This window comes from Diabrotica virgifera, chromosome 1 (assembly GCF_917563875.1).
Source record: "Diabrotica virgifera virgifera chromosome 1, PGI_DIABVI_V3a".
NCBI classification, from domain to species: domain Eukaryota; kingdom Metazoa; phylum Arthropoda; class Insecta; order Coleoptera; family Chrysomelidae; genus Diabrotica; species Diabrotica virgifera.
In genome coordinates, this window is record NC_065443.1 from 184,293,250 (window position 1) to 184,312,938 (window position 19,689).

The following is a 19,689-nucleotide window of genomic DNA, read 5'->3' on the forward strand; positions in this document are numbered from 1 at the left end:
ACTCTTTGTTATAATTTTTTAAAGGTTGCCTGCCTCTTGGCGAGATGTCAGTTTACACCTGATAATTCAAACTCCATTTTCTTTTGTGTGTCCGTTGGGCTGCTGGTAACTATTTAACTTTAAATTTTCAAAGTTGCATATTAGCATTCTAGTCATTTAATGATGTTACCTAAAGTTAAAATGAAGTATGCTTAAATACTACTAAGTTTTTGGAAGTGTGAATCTGGTTTTTTCTTGGTTCATTCTTGACTTTAAAAAAGCAAGCCGGCTTTTTTCCACTTGTTTTTTTATATGTGACTGTTACCACATGGTCTTGTCTTTGGCTGTACTAAAGTTTTTTAAATATTAACTATACACTTAAATGTTATATACTTTTACATTATGTTGGTTCATGGATAAGGTTTTTTACTATGTACATCTTATCTTTTGCTACATGTCTTTTTAAGGTAACGCTAGTGCTTTTTTACCTCTCTTTTGGATGTTGTTTCTTATAACACTCTTTTTGTAGATGAACTGATGATGTCTACTGAGCAGTAGACGAAACGTCTTCAATAAATAGATGAAGTAGCTGAATTCTTTGTCTCTTGATAAGTGTCTCACCCACTTGACCGATAAAACCCTACACTTACGAGTGCTCCTTTGTTATATATATATATATATATATATATATATATATATATATATATATATATATATATATATATATATATATATATATATATATATATATATATATACGAATTTCACAAATTTTTTGGGTATTGAAGTCAAATTGGGGCTTTAAAGTATACTATTGTCTAATATTCGAGCTTTCGGAAATGTTTATTTCCTTTTTCAAGAATGTCTACAATGCAATAAGATAAAAAAAATATTAGAATATTTATCAAAGAACAAATAGTAATGAGTAACTTACCAGAATTTAGATTATAAAAAAATGTTGGTTACTATACATAAGATTAAAAATATCAATGGTAAACGGCTGTTGTACATTTTGAATAACATAAAAAACAATAAAAATTCTTAGCAAAAACACTTAACAAAGGATAAAAATTGGTTAAATTTTGAAGTAATGATCTAAATTTGATTGACTTTTAAAAAGTTTAGTTTATCATAAATACATGGCTGACAAAAACTAAATGTAACTATGGTAATAGTATATAGGTGTTTATAAGGAATTGAATAAAAATCTATGATAAGAAAATAAGGAAATTTATGTTTTCAAAAAGTAGAAAAGTTGATGTTAAATATTAGTGATATTAATTAATTTTGTCAAAGTTTGGTACCAATTTTTGCTAAGAATTTTTATTGTTTTTTATGTTATTCAAAATGTACAACAGCCGTTTACCATTGATATTTTTAATCTTATGTATAGTAACCAACATTTTTTTATAATCTAAATTCTGGTAAGTTACTCATTACTATTTGTTCTTTGATAAATATTCTAATATTTTTTTTATCTTATTGCATTGTAGACATTCTTGAAAAAGGAAATAAACATTTCCGAAAGCTCGAATATTAGACAATAGTATACTTTAAAGCCCCAATTTGACTTCAATACCCAAAAAAAAAAAAAAAAAAAAAAAAAAAAAAAAAAAAAAAAAAAAAAAATTTGTGAAATTCGTATTTCCAATCAAGTCAATCAAAATACTACTTGTATATATATATATATATATATATATATATATATATATATATATATATATATATATATATATATATATATGAGCAATATTTCTACTTTTCGGTGAATTTTGTGGGGAGGGTCCTCGGATTTTCTTCAAATTTTAGTATGTTATTGGACCTATTTAAAAAACGTTACCCTGAGACTTACAGACCCCTAGGGGCCTTAGAGCCCTAGATAGGGCCCGTCAAAGACCCAAAAAAGGTCGTTTTTGCCGTATATTTGACAGGCTGTATATCGGCTCCCGTTTAACCGATTTTGACTTACCAAACGTCATTGTCTTTGTAATTTTAAGTAGTTTTTTCAGTGACAATTTCAAGGCTTTAGTCAATAACCCTGATTTTTGGGACCATTTTAAGTAACGCTAAAAATTTCAAAAAATTACTATTTTCAAAAATTTGTCAAAAATCTAATTTTAATCCGATTTTCATTTTCTGGACGACAGTTTAAAGGTATTAAAAAGGGCTTTAAAATGATATTTTGTGAGTTAAAATCCGTTTAGTAGAAGTGGAGATAAAACAGATTGAATATAGACATTTTTGTAAAAATGGGGTTTTTACGGATTTTCAAAGTGCTGACACGTTTTGGGGTATATATTAAATTGTACAAAAATTTTTTTACAGGCAGTTTTTTATATAAATAATAACGTTTCATTGGAGATTTTCTTGGCCCGAGCCTCTATCTACCTTATATAACCCTCTAAAAATGAGTATTTTGTTACTCAAATGAGACAACTTAACAAACAACTTACGGCTTATTTCTATCAATCAAATAGCCTGAAGACTTTATCTATCACAGATTATAAAAGTAGAGATTAAAACCTTTTATTTAAGGGGTCATACAAACTTCTAGGTAGCCTAGAAGTGCAGTTATGATATTTCAAAGTCTTAACTAAAATCAAAGTATCAATTCTGTGAACGCTACTTTTATAGACTAAAAGCCGCTATAGATGAAATTTGATAATTATTTTAAGCACGATAAAAGCCTAAAACTTAAATAGTAGAACCTAAAAGAAAAGCTATGAACACTCTGCCGTCACTTTTTAGAGGCACACACCTCGACAGTGGCGCATCAAACATTCTACTTATGGAGGGGATAAATAAATTAAAAGGTACCCTCCCTCACTCCCAGAATTATTTTTTTTATTTTTTAAAGTTATACGTGATTCAAAAATAAGACTCAGTGTAATTTCAACCCGCCTCCCCTGTTTTCCTACCCCCACCATCAAAAAGTTCATTTCTCGTTTTTTATTTTTTTTAGGTGGGATGTAATCAATTTTAAAATTTCAAAAAATTCACACGCATACTTGTGGCTTTTACAAAACATGCCTATTTTTTATAGACACGTAGGTTGAGTGACGTAACCTAAAAAAAATTATTTTTTTATTTTTATAAACTTTTAAACGAAAAACTTTTTTTTGGGGATGGCTGTTGGACTATTTTGTTTTAATCTTGTGTATTTTATCAAATGCTATATTTCTAATTTATTTCAGAAGTTTCCGTAAGGTTCTCCATCTTCAAAAATCCAAAAAATTGTTTTTCGAGGGGGTTTTTGGGGGTTTCAACGTATTTATCCAATTTTTAAATATTCTACAGGACACAGTTACTTCAATTAACATATAACCTATAAAAAAACATTAATTTAATCTATTTTGAAGTCTATAAAATAGGGAAAATCACCAAAAATCCCCTAAAAAACAGTTTTTTGGATTTTTTGGTGGTGGGGGAAGGGGGATGGGGGTGGTGTGTTAAAATTACACTGAGTTTTATTTCTTAATAACGTAGAACTTTAAAAAATTAACAAAATTGAATTCTGGGTGTAAGGAAGGGTACCTTTTAATTTATTTATCCCGTTCATAAGAGGAAAGTTTGATGCGCCACTGTCGAGGTATGTGCTTCTAAAAAGTGACGGTATAGTGTTCATACGTTTTCTTTTAGGTTTTATTGTTTAAGTTATGGCCTCTTATCGTGCCTAAAATAGTTAACAAATTTCACCCATAGCGGCACTTAGTCTATAAAAGTAGCGTTCACAGAATTGATACTTTAATTTTAGTTAGGACTTTGAAATATCATAACTGTACTTCTAGGCTACCTAGAAGTTTGTGTGAGCTCTCAAATAAAAGATTGTGATCTCTACTTTTCTAATCCGTAATAGTTAAAGTCTTCAGGCTCTCTGATTGATATAAATAGGCCGTAAGTTGTTTGTTAAGTCACCTCATTTGAGTAACAAAATACTCATTTTTAGAGGGTTACATAAGGTAGATAGAGGCCCGGGCCAAGAAAATCTCCAATACGAAGTTATTATTTATATAAAAAGTTACGTCTAAAAAAATTTTGGTACAATTTAATATATACCCCAAAACGTGTCAGCACTTTGAAAATCCATAAAAACGCGATTTTTACAAAAATGTCCATTTTCAATCTGTTGTATATCCGCTTCTACCGAACGGATTTTAACTCTTGAAATATTGTTTTAAAGACCTTTTTATTACGTTTAAACCGCCGACCAGAAAAAGAAAATCGGATTAAAATTAGATTTTTAACAAATTTTTGAAAATAGCAATTTTTTGAAATTTTTAGCGTTACTTAAAATGGTCCCAAAAATCAAGGTTATTAATTAGAGACTTGAAATTGTCACTGATAAAACTACTTAAAATTATAAAGAAAATAACGTTTGGTGAGTTAAAATCGGTTAACTGGGAGTCGATATACAGCCTGTCAAATATAGGCTAAAAACGACCTTTTTTGGGTCTTTGACGGGCCCTATCTAGGGCTCTAAGGCCCCTAGGGGGCTGTAACTCTCAGGATGACGTTTTCTCAATAAGTCTAATAACATACTAAAATTTGAAGAAAATCCGAGGACCCTCCCCACAAAATTCACCGAAAAGTAGAAATATTGCTCATATATATATATATATATATATATTCTTCTTCTTCTTCAGGTGCCATCTCCGCTACGGAGGTTGGCAATCATCATAGCTATTTTAATTTTTGAGGCAGTAGCTCTAAATAGTTGTTTTGAGCTGCATCCAAACCATTCTCTCAGGTTCTTCAGCCATGAAATTCGTCTTCTGCCGATGCTTCTTCTGCCATCTATCTTTCCCTGCATTATGAGTCGCAGGATGCCATACTTCTCGCCCCGCATCACATGTCCGAGGTACTGTAGTTTTCTTTCTTTAATTGTCAGGTCAACTTCCTTCTCTTTACCTATTCTTCTCAGTACTTCATTGTTCGTAACTCTATCTACCCAGGAAACCCTCATAATTCTTCTATACGTCCACATTTCAAAGGCGTTAAGTCGTCTCATTGTCTCTACATTTAACGTCCATGATTCCAGTCCATAGTATAGTACACTATATACGTAGCATTTTGTTAGGCGTACTTTAAGAGCTAATGTTAAATCTTTACTACATAGGACCTTTTTCATTTTCATAAAATTAGAACGTGCTTTCTCGATTCTGACTTTGATTTCTGCAGTGTAGTCATTATTTTCGGTTATAAGTGTCCCTAGGTAAGTGTACTTTTTTACTCTTTCGATCTGCTGGCCCTCTACTATCAAGATTTCGTTAGTATTATGGTTGTTTTTACTAATTTTCATAAACTTTGTCTTTTTGATATTGAGAGAGAGTCCGTACTCCCTACTACACCTTACTATTTTACTCATGAGTATTTGCAGGTCTTGTAAATTATCGGCTATTATTACTGTATCATCTGCATATCTGATGTTGTTAACTAAGACTCCATTTACTCTTATGCCGACTGTTTCATCTTCCAGAGTTTCTCGCATTACCTCTTCAGAATAAGCGTTAAATAATAGAGGTGATAGTATGCAGCCTTGCCTGACTCCTCTTTTTATTTCCATTTCTTCAGATGTTTCTGTTTCAATTCTTACTATTGCTCGCTGATTGTAATAGAGATGTGTTATTAGTCTTAAATCTCTTTCATCTAGGTTTTTAGTTTTTAGAATTTCCATGAGTCGGTCATGTTTTATTTTATCAAATGCTTTATTGTAGTCTATAAAACAGACGTAAAGAGAACGGTTAACATCCAAACATCTCTGTGTCAGCACGTTGAAGGAGAATAATGCCTCTCTGGTGCCCATTCCATTGCGGAACCCATATTGAGTGTCACTAATATCCAGCTCCAGTTTAGAGTGTACTCTGGCGTGGATAATTTTCAGCAGAATTTTCAAGGTATGTGACATTAAGCTTATGGTTCGGTAGTCACTGCATTCTTTGGCATTCACTTTTTTTGGCAAACACACAAATGCTGATGTCAACATTTCTCTAGGGATGATTCCCGTAGTGTAGATAGCGTTGAACAGTTCTACTATTATGTCCAGGTTTTTCTCGTTGACCAACTTTATCAGCTCGCTAGGTAATTCATCTGGACCAGCAGATTTATTGGTTTTCATAGAGTTTATTGCCTGACTAACCTCTGATTTGGATATCTCTGGGCCTACATCTCCTATATATATAATATATATATATATATATATATATATATATATAGTAATGTTTGAATAACGGCAAATCGGCTAGTTGAAAGAAAACTCTCTTTGTTTTAAATCTCAATATTTCGTCACTGTTTGGTGACTTCTTCAGGAGAAAACTGCAAATTTATTAATATTAGACATGGACAAACTTAAATATTTCGATACTTACAACTATAAGAGTAAAAATTTAAATTTCTTTAACATTATTTTGAAAATTGATTTAGAAAATGACAGATTTTATTTTGACTTATTGGGGAGTTATGGTAACTGCAATATATTTTATATTAATAGAATGTTATCTGATATATACAATTTTTAGTGAATAGGTCAAAGTAAAAAAGGAAATTATACATCTACGAAATTTTAAGGTGGAAAGGTAATAGTAGAAAACTAAGAAAGGACCTAGAGTAAGTTAAATTGATTTATAAAATGTAATTGATGGTACTTCATGAGTTAGTGTAAGACTGGTATTTAGAAATTTAAATAAAATTGAGGTAGATTAACTATTAGAAGATAAATTGGGTAATTTGTTTATTTAAATGTTATGTATTAGTTAGAATATTACAGTAGATATTACTCAAATGGTTAGTGTCAGTCTTATAATTAATTGAGTCTGGAGTTTTGTTAATATGTACCATCTCAAGGAAAAGTCGCTTTTTATAATTATCAACTTGTTCCAATATTTTTACATTATTAAAATCAAATTTATGTCCTGTATTTATGTGGTGATCTACTAAGGAACAACAGTTTTTTCTTATATTGCAGTCACTTTTATGTTGAGTGACACGTTGCTTAAGCCATTGTTTACTTTGACCAATATAACAACCTTGACATCCAATGCAATTTATTTAGTAAATTATGTTGCTCTTCAATGTGTTTGGAGTATTAGCTTTAGTTTTTGAGAACAAACTTGAATTTAGAAGTGGATTGTACTTAACTAATTTGATGTTGGGAAAAGTTTTAAAAAGTGGGACAATTTGGTCTGTTTTTTTTAAACTTTTCCCAACATCAAACTAGTTAAGTACAATCCACTTCTAAATTCAAGTTTGTTCTCAAAAACTAAAGCTAATACTCCAAACACATTGAAGAGCAACATAATTTACAAAATAAATTGCATTGGATGTCAAGGTTGTTATATTGGTCACAGTAAACAATGGCTTAAGCAACGTGTCACTCAACATAAAAGTGACTGCAATATAAGAAAAAACTGTTGTGCCTTAGTAGATCACCACATAAATACAGGACATAAATTTCATTTTAATAATGTAAAAATATTGGAACAAGTTGATAATTATAAAAAGCGACTTTTCCTTGAGATGGTACATATTAACAAAACTCCAGAATCAATTAATTATAAGACTGACACTAACCATTTGAGTAATATCTACTGTAATATTCTAACTAATACAACATATAAATAAACAAATTACCCAATTTATCTTCTAATAGTTAATCTACCTCAATTTTACTTAAATTTCTAAATACCAGTCTTACACTAACTCATGAAGTACCATCAATTACATTTTATAAATCAATTTAACTTACTCTAGGTCCTTTCTTAGTTTTCTACTATTACCTTTCCACCTTAAAATTTCGTAAATGTATAATTTCCTTTTTTACTTTGACCTATTCACTAAAAATTGTATATATCAGATAATATTCTATTAATATAAAATATATTACAGTTACCATAACTCCCCAATAAGTCAAAATAAAATCTGTCATTTTCTAAATCAATTTTCAAAATAATGTTAAAGAAATTTAAATTTTTACTCTTATAGTTGTAAGTATCGAAATATTTAAGTTTGTCCATGTCTAATATTAATAAATTTACAGTTTTCTCCTGAAGAAGTCACCAAATAGTGACGAAATATTGAGACTTAAAACAAATAGAGTTTTCTTTCAACTGACCGAATTGCCGTTATTCAAACATTACTATTTAACACAGTACGGTCGATAATATTTGTACAAATATATATATATATATATATATATATATATATATATATATATATATATATATATGTATTTTTTTTTATTTATACAGAATCTGTCCAGTATCTTTTCCTATATAACGATCTACATAAACACATATCTCATTTCTCATAACATGTTTCCAAATAATGTAAATTTCTTATTTTAATTGTATTTAATATCTCATTTTTCTTTATTTCATTCGGTTACAAAACGTGGTTGTCTCTTAATCTTTTGAACCAAGGTTATTTTTAAAAATCTTCTATATGCCCACATATCAAATACTCTGTTCTATTATAATGTTCTATCATTAATGAATATCCTTGTTTTAGCGTTCAAGCCTCTGTTACATACTCAGATCATAACTACAAAAAATCTTGCTCCCATTATTAAAAGTTAAACATTAGTCAGATTTATTTATTTCGTATATTATGTAACTTGATCTCCTGTATATTATCGTTTTGGTTTTACGACCACCATCCAAAACCGTTGTGAAGTGCTTTTACCATATGCCCAATGCCCATGCCTGGCATTCTCTCATAACATCTTAGAGAAACACGATGTGCATTTTTTTAAATTTTCAAAATATTACGTGTATGGTATATAAAATATGTTTGTTAACAGTGTAATGTTTAATAATTAAAAGTGCTTATTGAAAATGGCAAACAGCCGAAACGTCTAAGCAAAATCAAGTGTTTTATTTATAACAGACCGCAAACCCAGGAATTAAAAACCAACTATTTAAAAATTCACGGTCAGGAAATAAGCAATATATATATATATATATATATACATCTACATCTTATGTTTTTAAACATATATTTTACTTACTTTAAGTAATTAGGGAATTAAAACTTGAGACTGTCATTGTCGGATTTCCCGTAGACTTACGCACCTTCTATGTCTAGGTCTCGAATGTTGTTTTTTGATTAGAATGTGTCTAAAGATATTCAACCTCTTGTCTTTACCGACGAGCCCAGAGAGGTTGAAGAGGGCGAAACACATTTGTAAGAACTGGTGTTTGGATCTTTGATTCTATTCGAAAAATTTTTCCCAGCCCGAAATGGTGGATGTGTGAATTGTTCGTAAGGGGATTTTTCCACATTCTCTATTTCATCTATTTGATTTCGTACGAGTGGTCGTTAAACCAATAACCTTGGATCTTTGGTTCACTGAGTGTGTTTCAAAGATCTACATCTTATGTTTTTAAATATATATATATATATATATATATATATATATATATATATATATATATATATATATATATATATATATATATATATTTGTACAAATATTTTCGACCGTACTGTGTTAAATATTGATTTTTTGAATAACGGCAATTCGGTCAGATGAAATAAAACTCTATTTGTTCTAGGTCTCAATATTTCGTCACTATTTGGTGACTTCTTCAGGAGAAAACTGTAAATTTATTAAGATTAGATATGGACAAAAGACAAAACATTTCATTACTTACAACTATAAGAGTGATAATTTAAATTCGTTTAACATATTATATTGAACATTGACTTGAGAAATGACTGATGTTATTTTGACATATATTTGGGAGTTATGGTAACTGCAATATATTTTATGTTAATAGAATGGTGTCTAATATTGAAAAAAATTTTAGTGAATACGTCAAAGTAAACAAGAGAAAGTATTTGCGAAATTTTAAGGTGGAAAGGTATATATATTTTTATTTCATCTGACCGAATTGCCGTTATTCAAAAAATCAATATATATATATATATATATATATATATATATATATATATATATATATATATATATATATATTATATATATAAAATGATGTTGGATTTATTTTTATATATATATATATATATATATATATATAACAAGGAGAGGTTAGCGCGAGTTAATAAATATCGGCATGGCTCGCAATAAGTATGAAAAACAAAATATGCACAAGATGGAATGCAACCATAGACACGTGTTTCTGACTTATTATGTGTCTATGGTTGCATTCCATCTTGTGCATATTTTGTTTTTATATATATATATATATATATATATATATATATATATATATATATATGTATGCATGATCCGAATCCCCATAGAGCAGAGGCTTAGGTCGATTAGTGATTCTGCCCATGATGTCCTGAAGGTGGACTTATTACCCCTGTTCAGAAGATCAAGCTCAGTAGTGCAAAGGTACTCAAAAAGTAACTTGCCTCTATTGTTTGTATCTCTGCTCCCCCAAATGATGTGGTGAGCGTTGGAGTCGACTCCAATGATAAGTTCTGTATGCTTATCATTGGTGTATTCTAGAAGGTTCTCTAGGTTAGTCCCTCTAGAATAGTCACGCTATTGAGCCTATCGAAAAAATAACTGTAGACTCAGACGTCAAATGTGACCTTGCATGCGCTGAAGGCTCTGATGTGCCAAGACCCGTCATGACGGATTGCGGCACGCAAACTGACGCATGGCACGGCCCTCCCGGGGCGGTCAAGATGGCGAGCCTAGAAGCAGTCAACACTTTTGCGGACTTCCAAAGGCACGCCCACTTTGAGTGGCCTGAGAAGATATATAAAAAAACGACAATTGAGGTCTCAAACCCATTGGAATCCAATTGCCGCGTGAAGGTGGTAGCTCTGGAGCCCAATGACAGGAAGATGAATTTTAGTATTCAAAGACTGTATAGAGACCGGTATCCCGATTTATCGTTACTGGAAGGGGACTTCGAGGTTATGGAAAATTCAATCACCATCCGGGAAGGCGACAAAAGAAAAACGAAATCACACAAAGTGATTAAGGTCACAGCCGGTACACCGGAAGAGCTCTGGCTCGCACTCGAGCGTGTCAGGGAGGGAACTCAAAAAAATGACACTGTGGCCCTGCACCACGTAATCTACATGCCGGTGGTTGATCTGAGGAAGATGGCGGAAGTTATCTTCCGGAACACCACCCATGTCTCCGTCTTAGTATTCACTACAGCCACCAGACGGGAAAGACCGACGTTTGGATTTATTGTGTCTAAGAAGGATGCGACCTACTCCCAGCTGCTGGCTAGAGTAGAGAAAGCCCTGGGAAACAGCGAGGCCAAGGAGGCAGTTCGTAGCCTTAGAAGCACCCGTGATGGCAACCTACTCATTACAATCGACAAAGATCAGGACGCGGCCTTGATGATAAAAAAGGCTATTATCAAGGATAGCGGCGTATCGGCCAAACTGATAGGCCAGGAGAGACAGGCCGTCATTCACGTTAGAGGGATGACCTTGAATACGAATGCAGAGAACCTCAAGGTTGCTCTTACGAGAGAGCTGGGTAAATGGGAACCTAGCTACTCCATCAAACACTTGCGTCCCATGCGGAATAACACCTTGGCAGCGACGGTCGTCCTTTCCGCGGAAGCGGCAAGGAGAATCATAGATATAGGAAACATGAAGGTCGGCCTCGTGAATTGTGAGGTGGAAAGGAGGTACAGAATCAAGAGGTGCCAGAGATGCTGGTCATATACTCATGACGTGAGCAAGTGTAATGGCCCTGACCGTACTGGATTCTGCCCGAAGTGTGGAAAGAACGGTCACACCTTCGAATCTTGTGAGGAGGCGGATTATTGCGTGATTTGCGAAGACTCACACCGTATTGGCAGCGGTAAATATAAGGAGTTCCGGTCGGCTCTCCAGAGAGCTCGATTGGCAGACCAAACGAAGACCCTTGAGACTCCCCTTACACAGGCGTACCAGCCCCCTACTCCTACAAAAAACATCACCCCCCTACCCCCACTCCGACCGAAATGGACATAGGCTCAGAGAAAACTGATGAGTCAAAGATTGGTGCTTCAACGCCTTCACATGAGGATATCGCGAGGGCCGACGACGAGGTCTTCCATGAAGCGTCTCACTCCACCCTCGTGGAGCAGTTTGGCTCCATGTCCGACAGCGTGGCGGCCGAACACGTACAACGGGCCGAACGGCCTTGTCGTTCATCCTCTCCAACCCCAAATGAGGAACCTGATGTAAACCCTACACCCACGGTGGGTGACCCACCTACCCATGGGACAGAGCCTAGAGAGTCCCCGACTAAGCACTCTAAGCAGATATAGACACTTAATTGATCTGAAATGGCTTCGAGCGGTGCGAATACTCTCAAAATATTACAAGTAAATATCGGAAGGGCCAAGGTGGGACATGATCTGATTCACGCCAAAGCTCTGGAAATAAAAGCAGACCTCATTATAGTCCCTGAACCTAATAAAAACATCTCTAAAAAGTTTGGTTGGGTCGCCGACAAGCGGGCTGACGTCGCCATGTTCTTGGTTAATAGGAACCTGTCCATAAGCAAAATCACCAAGAAAGAAAGCTTCATCAAGTTAAAACTCAATGATGTAGCTATTATAGCCTGTTATATCTCACCAAACATCAACATCACACAATACCAAGAGAAGGTCGAAAACATCATAGAGGCGGCAATAACAGAGAAGCATTATATAATTGCTGGCGACATAAACGCCAAGTCCATATGGTGGGGGTCCTCAAGAAATGACGTCAAAGGGAATATATGGAACGAATGGATTGCCTCTACCGATATGGTAGTGATGAATAATGGGAAACACACGTTCGAAAGAGGTGAATCGCGGAGCCACATATATGTTACCCTGGCATCCAAAAACTACGCTAAGAGGATTACGAATTGGGACGTGCTAGATGATAACATCTTTACCTTCCATAAGTACATCTTCTTCGAGATTGGCACAAAGGTAACAAAAAAGAACGGCAGGAAGATACTTGACTTCAACAAAGCAAGATTTGCGGAGTTGATTAGTAATCTACGGGAAGAAGCCACTGACTTTCCCACCTTCAGGAATTCCATTACTAGGGCATACAAATTAAGTAGTAGGAGCAAAACCGCCTCATACACCGTACCCTACTGGTGGAATGACCAAATTCAGTCGAAACGGACAGAATGCCTTAGATTCAGACGTATCGCCCAGAGACACAGGACCCAGCAGACAAAAGAGGAATATAAATCCGTCAAGAAAGAACTAAACAAACTTATAAAGAGCGCAAAGCGCACATGTTGGCAAGACTTGTGCGAGGCACTGGAAAATGACGTATAGGGCGATGCCTATAGAATAGCCACCAAAACGCTGAAGTTCGAGGTCCCATACAATCTGTGCGATGAGAAAAGAAGAGAAATAGCTAACACACTCTTTCCCAACAAGCCCGGCATTGAACATACGTACAATCCACATATCTGTCCGGAGAAAATAAGTAATTCGGAACTCATCAAAACAGCAGAGTCCATTAAAGTAGGTAAATCCCCAGGACCCGATCGTGTGCCACCAGAGGTGATAAAACTAATAGTTAAAACACAGCCAGACGCTAGTCGCGAGACTAACTCTAATACTCAAACCCGGCAAAGACCCGGAAGAAGCCACCGCCTATAGACCGATAAGCCTACTCGACTGCCTAGGAAAGTTGTATGAGAATATTGTTAAAAACCGTCTTGAAAGAGAGCTGAGAGAAAAAGACATCATCTCAACCAGACAGTACGGTTTCAGGAAAGGAAAATCTGCTATAGATGCGGTCAAGCATATTACATATACTATGAAGAACACCAGAAAAAGATGGGCCGTTTTAGTAATGTTTGACGTAAAGAACGCCTTTAACTCGGCCAACTGGGCCCATATTATTACTAAATTAGAAACCGCTAATGTCTCGGGATACCTGATCAATATTATAAAAAGATATTTAAGCGATAGACATGTATCAGTGGCCAAAAATGTTGAGATAAAACTAACAGCCGGCGTACCGCAAGGCTCTGTACTAGGTCCAACGTTGTGGAATGTCTTGTACAATGGGGTTTTAAATATCGATTACGGTAGAAACAACATGGCAGTAGCCTATGCGGACGACCTTGCTATATTGGTCACCAACGACATGTACTGGGACCTTGTAGAAATCGTAAACGAATGCTGCGAGAAAGTGAACAGGTGGATGGAAAATAATGATCTTGAACTTGCAGGTCACAAGACAGAAGTGGTCATCCTTAAAGCTCCAAGAAATGGGCCGGACTTGACCTTCCAAATAGGTAGTAGCCAACTAGAGCCGACGAACTGTGCGAGGTATTTGGGTATTGACCTGGACAGAGGCCTAAGATACACGAAACACTTATTAAGAGTGGTTAAGAAGGCAGACGAACGGACGGCAGCTATCCAGAGAATAATACCTAACATTGGAGGGCCCAGCAGCAACAAGAGAAGTTTGTACCTCCAAGTGGTGCAGTCGACCCTTCTATATGGAACCCCCGTCTGGATCAGCGTACTAAAGTACCAGAAGTACAAAGATATCATAACAAGAGCCCAAAGGAAGCCTCTTTTAAAAGTGGTGAGCGCGTACCGAACCACTTCTACGTTGGCCTTACAGGTGATAGCGGGCACTCTTCCTATTCACCTGTTAGCCAAAGAGAGACAAATGCTGTATGAAGCACACGATGGCCACTTACAACAGGTGAGAAGGACCATACGAGTAAACATGCTAATGGAATGGCAAAGGGAATGGGAGGTACAGACCACGAAGGCTCGCTGGACCAAAACACTGATCCCCGATGTTGTAGCTTGGTACAACTGTAAATTTAAACGGGTAAATTACTACTTTACTTAGTTCCTGACGGGTCATGGATCTTTTAGGTCTTACACATATGGCATCAAAAAAACCAACGATGATATATGCACCACGTGTCACAAGAGGGACGATGCGGAACATTGCATTTTCCGGTGCAATGTTTTCGTCGTAGAACAACAAAGGCTGCAGAATAGGTTTGGCGCTATCTCGCCCAACAACATCATGCAGATTGCAATGACCAACAAAGAGAATTTCGAGTGTATAATCGACCATATAACAAGCATCATGAAAAGAAAGTCTATAATGGAAAGAGTAGAACAAGCTGGGTGAGGGAGTCTACCTCCTTCATAGCGGTCAACTGTAAAAAAAAATAAAAAAATAAAAAAAAACTTTATTTCTTTCTTTCTTCTTTATTGTATAAAAATGTATCGAGTTACCTTCTCTTTTTTTTTTCTCAATGTTTCCAAGTTCCTTCGCTTGGGAACTAGATCTTTTTCCTACACGCTCACCGCTATTAGGTAAGTGTTGTAGATATAATAAATAGCTCTAAGGGCACCTTTAATCCGGTCTGCGCGGGGTATCCCCATGTTTCGTTCGCTAATGAACTCCTCCAGGGATACCTCGGGTCGAAGAGGGGGTGGTTTTAGTTGGTAGGTGACCTGGCAGGGATGTCCGAAGGGGGCCCTCTGTCACTTAGTTTTGACACCGTGCCGTCGGCGTATGTCTCTGGTTTGGTTGAATCCAACAGTACTAGGGACACCTTCCCTAGTCGATTTACGAATCTTTCCACCTCATTCCAAAAAAAAAATAAATAAAAAAAAGGTTAGTCCCTGGAAATTGTTCTTTAGTGTCAATAGGAAGTTAAAGAAACGCAACAATCAACTCTGTAACCAACCCATTGCAATTCAGTTTAATTCTGGCAGCTGTCATGTCTCCCCTACAGAGCTCCATAACTGGCACCAGGTTAAGGTCAGATCTACAAAAGATACAAGTTCTGATTTTATTATCAGGTACTCCCAAAATTAGTTCCCATCCCCTAACATTTAATCCCCGTATCTTACCTTCATTTATCCACGGTTCTTGAATAAGCACCATATCAATGTTCTTCTCAGCTACTTCCTGGCACAAAAGTGCCGAAGCTGTTTTTTTGTGCTGCAAATTGATCTGTATGATCTTAATTTTGCAGTTTATTCATTTTTGGGGTCTCTAACAGACCCTCTTGTAATTTCTTCCAACTGCATAGATTCCCCTTCGGCCTCCTGCATTTCAGAAATAATCGTTGCAGGTTTTGGTTCCCCAATGTTCCCTACCTGTCTTGCTTTACCCTCTTCCAACGGTATAATACTTGCTCGCTGTAGAAGGTAATAAGGCTTCCATTGAAGCCTTTCGAGCTGAGCCTCTGACTCCTTATCAATTCGGAGACTCACATGCAGTCCTCCGTCAGCTGCTGGTTTGGAACTCAGAATTGCTCAACGACTGGTCCTTAGTTCAGGATTTTGTTTTCCAATTCGTGCCAGTGGCACTGTCAGATCCTCATTTTTAGTCTCTGGAAGGTACATCAGTACACGCTTCGATTTTGGGAGTTCCTCAGCCTTAATGACCTTCCACTCCGTCTTTTCTTCCAAGAAATCCTTTGTGATCTTAAAGGACTCCTCGTCAGCACATATCAACCCATAGTATCCATCCATGAGCCGATTACCTTCATCGCCTATCATCGATAAGTTTAATTAGGGCTTCTTTTATTGCTCCAACGTCTTTTTCCGTTACAGATATGTCTGGTATTCTTTGGGAATTATTGCCGTCTATATTCCCGTAAGAGCAGCTTTGTAGTTGCTGCTGAGCTCTTTGAAAGAGGCAGCAGCAGTTCTGCTCTTTTTTGTTAATTTCTCCTCAGGAGTGCTTCTATCAGACACAGTCCGCTTGACAGCTTGTGTGATTTCGGCATTTCCAGGAGTCTTATTTTGAGGTCTAGGAGGTAATTTGACCTTAAAAGTGTCAATTCCCTGTTCTCTCATTTTCGATGCTTCAGCATCGACTACATCGATGCTTTTCAGCTTCGAAGTAGTCTCACTTTTCACGAATGTTCCTATAGATGAATCACTGGACATCATAAGCAAAAAGTATCAAATATCACCGGATACTCTAAACCTAACCAAACACTGTTTAAATAACACATATTTCATCTATAAGGAACAAAGATATAAACAAGTTAAGGGGGGCGATGGGTTCCCGACTGTCACCAGTAATAGCGAACTTGTTTATGAAGGAAATAGAACAGCGGGCAATAGAAACAGCTGAATACAAACCTAAACTTTGGCTTAGATACGTCGATGACACTTTTATCATCTGGACCCACGGAGAAGAAAAATAAAGGCATTTTTAGAACACATCAACAATATCCACCATAAAATTCAGTTTACTATGGAACTGGAAGAAAACGACCAAATACCATTCTTAGATGTGTTAATAATAAAGAAACAAGACGGACACATAGGCCATACAGTGTATCGGAAACCGACACATACCGATAGATATCTAAATGCTGCTTCACACCACCATCCTGCACAATTACATTCAGTCATCAAAACCTTGATTACAAGATCCGAAAGACTGACAGACCAAGAACATAAAAATGAAGAAATGCATAATGTGAAAACAGCGTTAAGAGAAAACGGCTTCTCAACACACCATCGAAAAAGCTCAAAATTCTCGAAGAACAGTTAAGGACCCTACAGAAGACGATAAACCGATCGGCAAAACCATTCTACCATATGTAAAGGGTACGACAGAGAAAATAGGGAGAGTGCTGAGAAAACACAACATAGAAACGATATTTAATACGGATAGAAAGATCTCAACTATTTTACCAACACCAAAAACCAAAATATCCTTAGAAAGTCAAGGCGTATACGAGATTCCGTGTGGGGATTGTGGAAAGTCGTACATTGGACAGACCAACCGAATAATCCATGTAAGACGAGAAGAACACCGAAATGCTATCGAAAGGGGAGAAACCACGTCATCCCTGGCTCAACATGTCGCAAACACAGGACATACAATAAATCTGAACCAAACAACGATGTTAGCTAACATCGAAATAAAAAGAAAACGGGAAATCAGAGAATCGATAGAAATTGAAAGAAATCCCAACGGCTTAAACCAAAGAGATGATGCGCAACGGCTTCCTACAACATGGAATACGGTACTGAAGAAAAAGACCAAAATAAATCAGGCCGCAACATCTACGCGTAACATCCCTCCGGCGACTGCAATCTACACTGGACCAATAACAAGAACCAGAGTTCGCGCAGGACAAGCAGCCCATCAGGATCAACTACATAAGTGACGGTATCGTGAGTAAGAATTCAGTTTACTTCAAGCAGCAGCGAGAAGCGGAACTACCTGACTTGACAATGGCAATTGAGATCTTGCCGAAACGTCGTCAAAATAATGGTTTTTCTCAAAACCAAAATGATTCAACGCGGAGTCAACCCGGAAAACAACAGAAAGCATATATATATATATATATATATATATATATATATATATATATATATATATATATATATGAAAAGAGAAAATAATTATTCTCTTGGTAGCCCGGCGAATAGCAAAATCAAGCTTTATAACAATAAAGCTATGAAAGGCGATGTAACGGAATCCTTTTTCCGACAATACATCATGCAAACACCGTTTGGGCTAACCAATTCGTCTCTTACTGGAGAATACAGTAAAATGAAAAATAGATAATTGCATTTCAGTTAGATTCGAACCCCACCGGTGCCCCGACTAGTTTCGACTCATGTCAAGTCGTCATCAGGAGACACTAGGTAGGTGTTCGAAGCTAACTGATTTGCCGCTATTACTTCGTGAATTTATAAACTAAATCCACCAGAGTATACTTAGTACGACCTCTATATGTGAAAAGAGAAAATAATTATTCTCTTGGTAGCCCGGCGAATAGCAAAATCAAGCTTTATAACAATAAAGCTATGAAAGGCGATGTAACGGAATCCTTTTTCCGACAATACATCATGCAAACACCGTTTGGGCTAACCAATTCGTCTCTTACTGGAGAATACAGTAAAATGAAAAATAGATAATTGCATTTCAGTTAGATTCGAACCCCACCGGTGCCCCGACTAGTTTCGACTCATGTCAAGTCGTCATCAGGAGACACTAGGTAGGTGTTCGAAGCTAACTGATTTGCCGCTATTACTTCGTGAATTTATAAACTAAATCCACCAGAGTATACTTAGTACGACCTCTATATGTGAAAAGAGAAAATAATTATTCTCTTGGTAGCCCGGCGAATAGCAAAATCAAGCTTTATAACAATAAAGCTATGAAAGGCGCTGTAACGGAATCCTTTCCTCCACCGGGGCACCGGTGGGGTTCGAATCTAACTGAAATGCAATTATCTATTTTTCATTTTACTGTATTCTCCAGTAAGAGACGAATTGGTTAGCCCAAACGGTGTTTGCATGATGTATTGTCGGAAAAAGGATTCCGTTACATCGCCTTTCATAGCTTTATTGTTATAAAGCTCGATTTTGCTATTCGCCGGGCTACCAAGAGAATAATTATTTTCTCTTTTCACATATAGAGGTCGTACTAAGTATACTCTGGTGGATTTAGTTTATAAATTCACGAAGTAATAGCGGCAAATCAGTTAGCTTCGAACACCTACCTAGTGTCTCCTGATGACGACTTGACATGAGTCGAAACTAGTCGGGGCACCGGTGGGGTTCGAATCTAACTGAAATGCAATTATCTATTTTTCATTTTACTGTATTCTCCAGTAAGAGACGAATTGGTTAGCCCAAACGGTGTTTGCATGATGTATTGTCGGAAAAAGGATTCCGTTATATCGCCTTTCATAGCTTTATTGTTATAAAGCTTGATTTTGCTATTCGCCGGGCTACCAAGAGAATAATTATTTTC